The sequence below is a fragment of the Lissotriton helveticus genome, chromosome 9 (assembly GCF_964261635.1).
Source record: "Lissotriton helveticus chromosome 9, aLisHel1.1, whole genome shotgun sequence".
NCBI lineage: Eukaryota > Metazoa > Chordata > Amphibia > Caudata > Salamandridae > Lissotriton > Lissotriton helveticus.
The window spans coordinates 824,353,338-824,363,023 of NC_136070.1; positions in this window are offsets into that span (position 1 = coordinate 824,353,338).

Sequence of the window (9,686 nt, forward strand, 5' to 3'; positions counted from 1 at the left end):
CCATCAACATGGACACTGCCAGACCAGTTTAATAATTCATGTGTTTTCTTGATTAATTAAGTATTATCCTTTTGTTTCCCTACTGTGCCTAGTATCGACTTACCTTATCCTACTGTTCACACATACCCCTTGTATATTTTATATATTTATTTTGTTATAATGTTGCGTAGTTCCTATATTTGACGTCCTTATGTACTCCTAACCTCTCTTTTCCATTTTTGTCTCATCACAGATTCTCTCCTTCTGTTCCCCATCCCGGTGTAGTTTTCTGCTCCCTTCAATTGATCCTAAGCTGGTTCCTCCGGTGTTCGGTGACGTGAGTTTCCGTTGTTGATGTCGTCCTCTTCTGGCGTCGTCACCCCCCAGTTCTCATTTGTATTTGTTGTTATGTCTCTTCTCTTGCTCTGTTCTCTTATCTTCCTTTATACTCTTTTCTCTCTCTCATATTTTTCTTACTCTCACCTTTTCTCTCTATCCCTCTCTTACGTCTGTTCTTGCAATCTTACTACTTCTCTCAACACTGCTCAACTACCTTTTTATTTCACCTTATCTTTTCTTTTATATCATTCTCCTGCTAATGTACATTCCGAGTAGTCACCTGGAATGTTAAGGGGTTAAATAACCCCATTAAACGTCAACGAGTTTTAACGCATTTAACTAGACTTAAAGCAGATGTAGCCCTCCTTCAAGAATCCCACCTTACAGATTTAGAGGCTACTAAACTTAAACGATGTTGGGTGGGTCATGTTCTCTATTCACCTGCTGTAGGTAAGAAAAACGGTACAGATATACTATGTCATAAAAGGTTAAATGTTTCAATTGTATCTCAAGAATGCGATGATGAAGGTCGTTGGGTAATTGTTAATCTTCTTATAGATAAAATACCTCTAGTTATTTTCAATGTTTATGCCCCAACTGGTGTTGATAAACTGTTCTGGCCTGCTATTTCGGACAAACTTGTTACCCTCAATGACCAATACGTTATTCTTGGAGGGGACTGTAACCAAGTTTATGACCCCTTTATTGATAGAAATTCAAAAGTTAAATTTGTTCCTTCCAAGATGCACACCCAGTTTGTCTCCTCTATACAGAATAATGCATTAGTTGACATTTGGAGGCTTTGTCACCCTGACCTCAGAGAATACTCTTTTTACTCCCCTACACATCACTCTCAATCACGTATTGATTACCTTTTTCTTAGCAAACCATTAGCTCAACTTGCCATTCATTCAGATATAGGCTCTATCCTAATTTCGGACCACGCTCCCGTTTTTGTAGACATTGATCTTATTCCCTACTCCCCTCATTCAGGCCGTTGGAGATTTAATAATTCCCTACTTCTTGATTCTCAGTTTTGCACCCAATTTAAGCAATTTTCCACTGAATTTTTTACACATAACCACCTTCCTGACTCCCCCATTGTTATGATTTGGGACTCGTTTAAGGCAGCTGCACGAGGTTTTATCATTAATTTTGTTTCCCAAAAGAAAAAGCAATCAATCTCTAAGTCAACTCAACTCTTGGATAAAATTAAGAAATTGGAATATGCATACTATAACTCAAATTCTGAATCTTCTCTACGAGAATTAATCGCAGCCAAATTTGACTTCAATAAATTCACCACCAACGCCGCCTCTAACTCTCTTTTAAAATGCAATTCCCGCTACTACGGCGGTCAAAACAAGATGGGTAGGCTCCTGGCTAACTACCTTAAGATACGTAAAGAACGTACAAAAATTGAATCCTTGCAAAACCCAAATGGAATATCTTTCTTTAAAGATAAAGATATACTTGCTCAATTTGTTTCCTTTTACCAAACTCTCTACACCCCAGAATCCACTCCCGATCCTCAGGATCTTCTTTCGTATTTTCAAAACATCCCTCCTCCAGAAGCTTCCCATCTTGACTTTCACTCATTGGACATGGATATTAGTCAATCGGAAATTTCTCATGCAATTTCTATTCTCCGTCGAGGTAAAGCCCCAGGACCCGATGGTTTTACCATTGAATTCTATAACCACTTCTCCTCCCTTCTCCTCCCAAAATTGCACTCCCTTTTTCAATCTTTTGCGGCCTCCGGATCCTCTCAAGGAACCTTTCAAGAAGCATTGATTTGCTTAATACCTAAACCAGATAAAGATCACACCCTTTGTAAGAACTATCGCCCCATATCACTAGTCAACACTGATTATAAAATTTTCGCTAAAATTATAGCTCTCCGACTAGATCCCTTATTACCAGATCTTATAGGTCCTGAACAATCCGGTTTCGTTAAGGGTCGCCTATCATCAGATAATTCCCGTGTCTTCTTTAATATCTTGAGTAAAGCTCCATACCTTTCCTCCCCCCTAGCTGCTATCTCCCTTGACGCTGAAAAAGCATTCGACAGAATTGGTTGGGACTTTATGTTCCAAGCTCTCCATTGGTTTGGCTTCCCCCCTAAATTCATATCTTTAATTTCTCTACTATATTCTAGCCCCCATGCTTCAATTTTTGCAAACGGTATGATTTCCGATTACTTTCCTCTCCAAAGAGGGGTTCGTCAAGGATGCCCTCTATCTCCTTTATTGTTTATTATAGCCTTAGAACCCTTTTTAACAAAGATCAGACTTGATGACACGATTACTGGTTTCCAATATGGTACTCGCCAACAAGCTAAACTATCTGTATACGCTGATGACATTTTATTTTATTGCTCAAATCCCCAAACGACTCTCCCTTCCTTCCTTAGTCAAGTTTCTTCTTTCTCTACCGTATCCGGATATCGTCTTAACATTGATAAATGCGAAATATTACCTTTAAACCCCTTATGCCAAAAACATCTCTTTGACTCTTCTGGTTTTTCCTGGCAACCCATAAAGATTAAATACTTGGGTATCTGGTTTGCCCCACGTATTCCAGACACTCTAAAATTTAATTTCGATTCTCTTTCTACCAAAATCAGTACATCTATAACACGATGGAATCCTCTCTTCCTTTCTTGGTGGGGTCGACTTGATTCCATCAAAATGATGTTAGCACCCCTAGTCCTCTATTCTATTTCCATGATTCCCATCCGTATTCCAGATCATTATTTTAAATCGATAGACTCCCTTCTATTAAAATTTTTATGGAAAGGCAAAAAGTCTCGGATTGCACTCTCCTCCCTGAAAAAAGACAAATCCCTTGGTGGTGTCAAGTTCCCCCACTTTAAGTCATATCACAACGCATTTTCATTGAAACAATCTATGAAATGGCTCTCTTCAGATCTTCCCCACATTCCTCCATTATGGCTCACATTAGAATCTTCTCTTCTGCATCCTTACGATTTTCGAGAAGTCTTATCCTTTACCTCTAAGGTGTCCTCCATAAGTTCCCCCATCTTTTCTCACTCTTGCTCTCTTCTTCGTCCATATTTACTATCCACCTACCCATCTGCCTCCTCCACCCACGCTCAACCTATCTGGCATAATAAATTCCTCAAAATTCGCAATCGTTCCTTATATTGGAAATCCTGGCATTCCCTTGGTCTAAAATGGATCTCACAACTTCTCTCGGATAATCAGCCTCTTTCATTTCAAGATCTTCAAACTCAATTCTCGCTACCTGCCTCGTCCCGTAAACAATATTTATCGATACTTCCATCCCTTACTCAATATCTTTCTTCACTCCCAACCTCTAACTTTATTCCTACCACGCATCTTTCGATTTCTAATGCTATCGATCAATCTCTTTCTGCGTCATTTATTTATAAATCTTTACAATCCTCTGCTGATCGTTCCAAATCTAAGGTTGAGTTGGCTTGGGAAGAAGATTTATCTCACACATGGTCCATTATTTTATGGGACAAAATCTGGTCCAAGGTTCACAGTACATCCAGAGCTGCAAATACCACACAAACCTTATTTTTTATTTATAATCGTATATTATTCACTCCATTGCTTCTATCCTCCTTTTCCCCAGACACTCCATCTACTTGTTGGTCCTGCACATCCCTTTCAGCTGATTTGAAACACATGCTATTTGAATGTCCCCCTATATTACGTTTTTGGCACTTAGTTTGGTCCCAGTTACAAAAAATTTTTAAATTTACGGTTTCATTCTCCATTTCACACATTTTCTTAGGTTCCCTATCCCCCACCTTTGTTGAATCCGACTCCAACCACAAATTACTTGACTTATGCATAGCCATTGCTTTCCACCATATCACATCGCATTGGAAACAAGCTGAGGATGTTTCTTTTACTGCATGGTGGAATGCAGTTTGCTTTAATCACCGACTTGACACTAATTTTGTCTCTCCTATCTCCTTAGCAATCAAACGTGATCTCTTATGGCTTCCCCTCACTGACTATCTTTCCTCAGTGGCTAGACCTCCTCCACCACTTCCAATACGTACGGTTGAAGTTTGTAAACCTCCATAAATGCATTACCTTAATTCATTCGATTATCATATTATTGTTTACAGCAAATGTTTTATCATATTTTTAATCTGTTTTCATATTTTAAGGTATCTTCTCATCCTCCTATGTTCCTCATATTAATTGCTTGTATTTTTCATATTTTATGTTTCAGTATCCTAAATGTAATTCGCTAATATGTAAGATTACTCTCATTTTTTCGCATAACTTTTGATTGTTTCTTCATTTTCTGTCTTTGGTTCTTTCTGTTTCAATAAACTTCAAACTTAAAAAAAAAGCTAATGAGCCATATTTATTTCAGTGGTAATGGCTGGCTTATGTTGTGATGATAGAGGCAGGAAGGCATGTAGTCTGAGTGAGTGTTGAAACTGCACCTACACTTTGAAATTAATCACTTCAAGGCACGTCAACCTCATTGATTTGATAGTAGTGGTAGTTTTATACTTGAGACCGCTTAAGTTGCAGCAGTGGAAGTTTATCACACAGCGCACCAGTGTGAACTAAACACCAGTGAAGGAAAGTGCCCCTTTTTGTATGATTGCACCCCCACTTTTTGCTCCAATGCTGATGGTTATGACTCTGAAAGTGCACTGGAGCCTGCTGCCCAGGCCCAGTGCCAGTGCTCTATCTCTAAAACTGTTATGTGTAAATTGGCATCACCATTTAACAAAGTCTTTACCCCCCTTATACACATATGGTACCAGTGGTACCCAAGGCATGGGTGTTAAAGTGGTCCACAAGGCTTGCAGCACTGTTTGTTCCACCCTGAGTGACCCACGTAAACTACTGACAGCAGGCCTGCCATAGCAGGAATAGTGTCAACTGCTCCATTTCGACTGTGCCCTTACCATGTGTGGCAAAGTCAATGTACTGCTTTTAATATATGTCAGTCACCTCTAAGAAGGACTCCTGAGCCCAGGAGACAGGGTTCCTTATATTTTATGTCTGGGTATGTAAATGTAAGCTTATATTTCCCTATAGTGGCCTTTTCCATTAAAGTACACTATAAGTGATAGGTGGTCAATAGGAAAACATGGGCTGGCACCTGGGCAAACCCGAGGTTGGCAGTTCCTTTATGGTACAGCCTAAATATGTCATGTTTGGTATCATACAATGTTTCATCTAACCACTGACATTAATCTCATGTCAAGGGTGATGTGGCATGTATCCAGGTGAGTACCGTCAAGGTTGCCAACCTGGTTGCCCCAGCTTCTCTGTGCTCTGGCTGGCAGCCCACGCCTGCTGTCACCAACACCAGATTCTGACCTCCTGCCTGCCAGTGTGAACACTCCCGGGAGTCAGGAACAAAGCCTGAGCAGGAAGGAGGTCACACCACCTCCCTCTCAGTATGGCTAGTGAAGTGAAACATCAAGGTCTGTGAACTTCAAAGCCTACACCCCCTCTGATATGCATCCGTGCTGCTTCCATAAGGAGGAAACAGCCCTGCCCCAGGCAAATTTGCTCCCGGACCGGTAGGAAATTAGATATGCAGGAGGAGTACACCCCAAGAATGATACCCACCCCTCTGGGATGGTGCAGAGCAGGAATATCGACGGAGAAATCTCGTGGGACATTAATATCTCCCCAGAAATATCGTTTGGAATAAATATCGACAACAAATATATAGTTTGACCAGAATATCGACTGACAGGTAAGTAATATCGATAACAATAATATAGTTGTAATAAATATCGTTTACAAAAATATAGTTTACAAAAATATCGATTTAGTAATAATGTTATGTATTTTTTGTGTTTTTAATGAGAATTATTTGTCATTTTATTATATGTTTTGGAATTGTATTAGTTATTAATGTATTTTATGTTTAATTTTGTGTTATTGGTTCCGTAGCGGGTTGTGGGGAAGAGGGTGGGAAGTAATTTAATTATATAAAATTAATTGATTAATTAATGTGTTCATTTATTAATAATAGTTTAATAATTAGTTGTTAATTAATTTCAATTAGTCAATTAATAATTAATTATGTTAATTGTTTATTTAATTTTAGGTGTGTGTTGTGTGGTTTATACGTGTAAATGGTGTGAAGGGTGGTAAGTAATTAATTTTGTATTGTTTAATTATTAAATACTTTTTAAATTAATTACCATTATTTAATTAGTAATTATTAATTGTAAATGTGTAATTAATTTTAGGTGTGTGTTGGGGTGTTTATCAGTGTATATGGTGTGAAAGCTGGTAAGTAATTAATTGATTAATTGATAAAAAATAATACATTAATTTTTATTAATTCATTAGTAAATATTAAATGTAATTGCGTAATTAATTTTAGCTGTGTGGTGGATAATATAGTGTTAAATAATGTGTAATTAATTATTTTTTCTTATCTTCGTTCATAATAATACATTCAAATGTATATATTAATTATGTTTATATTGAAATTGAAATTTAATAAAAATGTTAATAGTTTTGTTTTTTATTGTTTTGGGTTCCAGCGCTTTCCCTACTATTGCACTCACTGGAGTGGGAATAGTCATTTTTACCCCTACGCTATCCAACGTTTCCCTACTGTTGCACTCTCTGGAGTGGGAATAGTAATTTTTACCCCTCCGCTATCCAACGCTTTCCCTACTGTTGCACTCTCTGGAGTGGGAATCTTATTTTTTACCCCTACGCTATCCAACGCTTTCCCTACTGTTGCACTCTCTGGAGTGGGAATAGTAATTTTTACCCCTGCGCTATCCAACGCTTTCCCTACTGTTGCACTCTCTGGAGTGGGAATAGTAATTTTACCCCTACGCTATCCAACACTTTCCCTACTGTTGCACTCTCTGGAGTGGGAATAGTAATTGTTACCCCTACTCTATCCAACGCTTTCCCTACTGTTGCACACTCTGGAGTGGGAATAGTAATTTTTACCCCTACGCTGTCCAACGCTTTCCCTACTGTTGCACTCTCTGGAGTGGGAATAGTAATTTTTACCCCTACGCTATCCAACGCTTTCCCTACTGTTGCACTCTGTGGAGTGGGAATAGTAATTTTTACCCCTCCGCTATCCAGCGCTTTCCCTACTGTTGCACTCACTGGAGTGGGAATAGTAATTTTTACCCCTACGCTATCCAACGCTTTCCCTACTCTTGAAATCACTGGAGTGGGAATAGTAATTTTTACTCCTACGCTATCCAGCTCTTTCCCTACTGTTGCACTCACTGGAGTGGGAATAGTAATTGTTACCCCTTCGCTACCAAATATTTTAACTACTAATGTTTTTATTTTGTTATTAAATGTATGTATTTTTTTTTAATACTTTAATGTGTTAATTAAATATAGAACATTTTATTTTATTAAAAATGTTTTATATATGTGTTTATTTTATTTTTATATAATTATTAAAGTTTGTAAATTAAATAAAGATAATAATAAAATGTATTTAGGTAAATATATGTATATGTACACATTTTTTGTGTTTATATTGATTAATTTAAGTTTATTTGTTATAATTAGTTAAAATATAAATTCAATTTAATTTATTTTGTTAATAATATTAATATTATTTAATTATTTAATTTAAGTTATATTATTTTTTAAAGTCGATATTTTTTACATCTATATTTTTTACATCTATATTTTTGAGTCAATATTATTGTACTTACCTGTTTAAGTATAGGGAGTCGATATTTTTGTAATCGATATTTTTACATCTATATTTTTGTTAACTATATTTTTGTAATCGATATTTGAACATGGAACCCTCTGGGATGGGCTACCCTGTCTGTACAGCTAAGGGAGACTTCTGCCATTTTTTTTAAATGTTAGAAATAGTGGGTTCTGGGTATAAAAGGTTACCTACACCCTTGAATAGTGTCATCTCAGGAGTGGATTAGCTGTTGGGGCAAGTAGCCCATTGGCCAGTGGCACACACACCTTAATGACCCAAATTTTAAGGGCCACCTCTGACACCAGAACCTCAGTTCTAAATCAATCTTCATCAAAGTGGACAAAGAAGAGACCCGTGTCTGCGACAACAAGAATTTCACAAACTCTGCACCTGTGGCAACACTCCTGGAAATGCCTGATCGAGACTCGTCCTAGGCTAACTCACATTTACCCCAGACAGAGGGAGCCCTGTGAGAGCCTGAAGCCCCCTCAGGCTCCCTGGACTGGTGGCAGGTAAAACAATGCACCGGATCTCAAGAATCGCTGGCCATCGAACCCTCTGAGGGATCACCCAAATCCAAATGGTCTAGACTAGAGCATTGTGGGAATTGTAGTACTACCTTCCACAAAGTTACAGGCAGCTACTGCGTTGCCCGGGACAATAGGACGTCAAAGTGCCTTTCTACAAAGTTTACCGCTGCCAAGGCTTATTGGACACCAGTCCGGCAGCCGACCCCTGCACTCGATGCTGCAACTAGAGAGAACTGCATCAGAACTTCGACTGACATCATCAATCACGTGGCTGTTGTCTTTTTGCATCTTGTTCCCCACACCACTGTGTAAGCCGTCAAAAGCAGCTCTCCCGCGGCTCCAGTTGAGCACCAGGGACAGCCAGGACAACTCTACACTTGGGCTCCACTGGCCAAGTAAAATTTAACTGACTGTTCTAACTTGGTCCTGGGACCGCATCACCTTTACGCTCCCTGGGTTCTACGAAACTCGACCTGCGAGTGACCTATTGTAACTGCCACTGTTTTTTATTCATTGCTGTGATTTATGTTTTCTTTTGAAAATCCATAACTCTGATTAAATGTATCTGATCATGTTGATTTTGGTGTCTAATTTAAGATAAAAATACACTTTATTTTTATAAATTGGTGTCAGATTTCTATTGAGTTGTGTAAATTACTTATCATCCATGTTGATGCTCTGAAGATTAACACATGTTCCTCTAGTAATGACTGACTGCTCTTTGCCACACTGCCAGGACTGAGTTAAGGGTTAATTAGTGTGAATCCAAGGAGTATCTTTGAGGTCTATGAGAGTATTGCATGGTGAAGCCTATCCAACATCAACATAATACTCCACATTCCTACAAGCAGGGTTCAAACTTACTGAAAGCTCTAATCCTCTTTAAAGTTTGTCTTCTATGAAAGGACTAATAATGGGAGAGGCATTTTTCAGCCAATAGCTATGCAAGACACCAAATGGAAACGAACCATATAATAATTTGTTTTTATCCACCACTTAATACAACATTCATACTGCTTCTAAGCACTGTAAATAACAGACGTTAATATTACCGAACTTCCAGTACACAATTTAAACATGTAGTAAAGGTGGAGGGTCGAATTTTCTTTGGCAGGATTTCAATTCTTGGCCTGAGGAAAA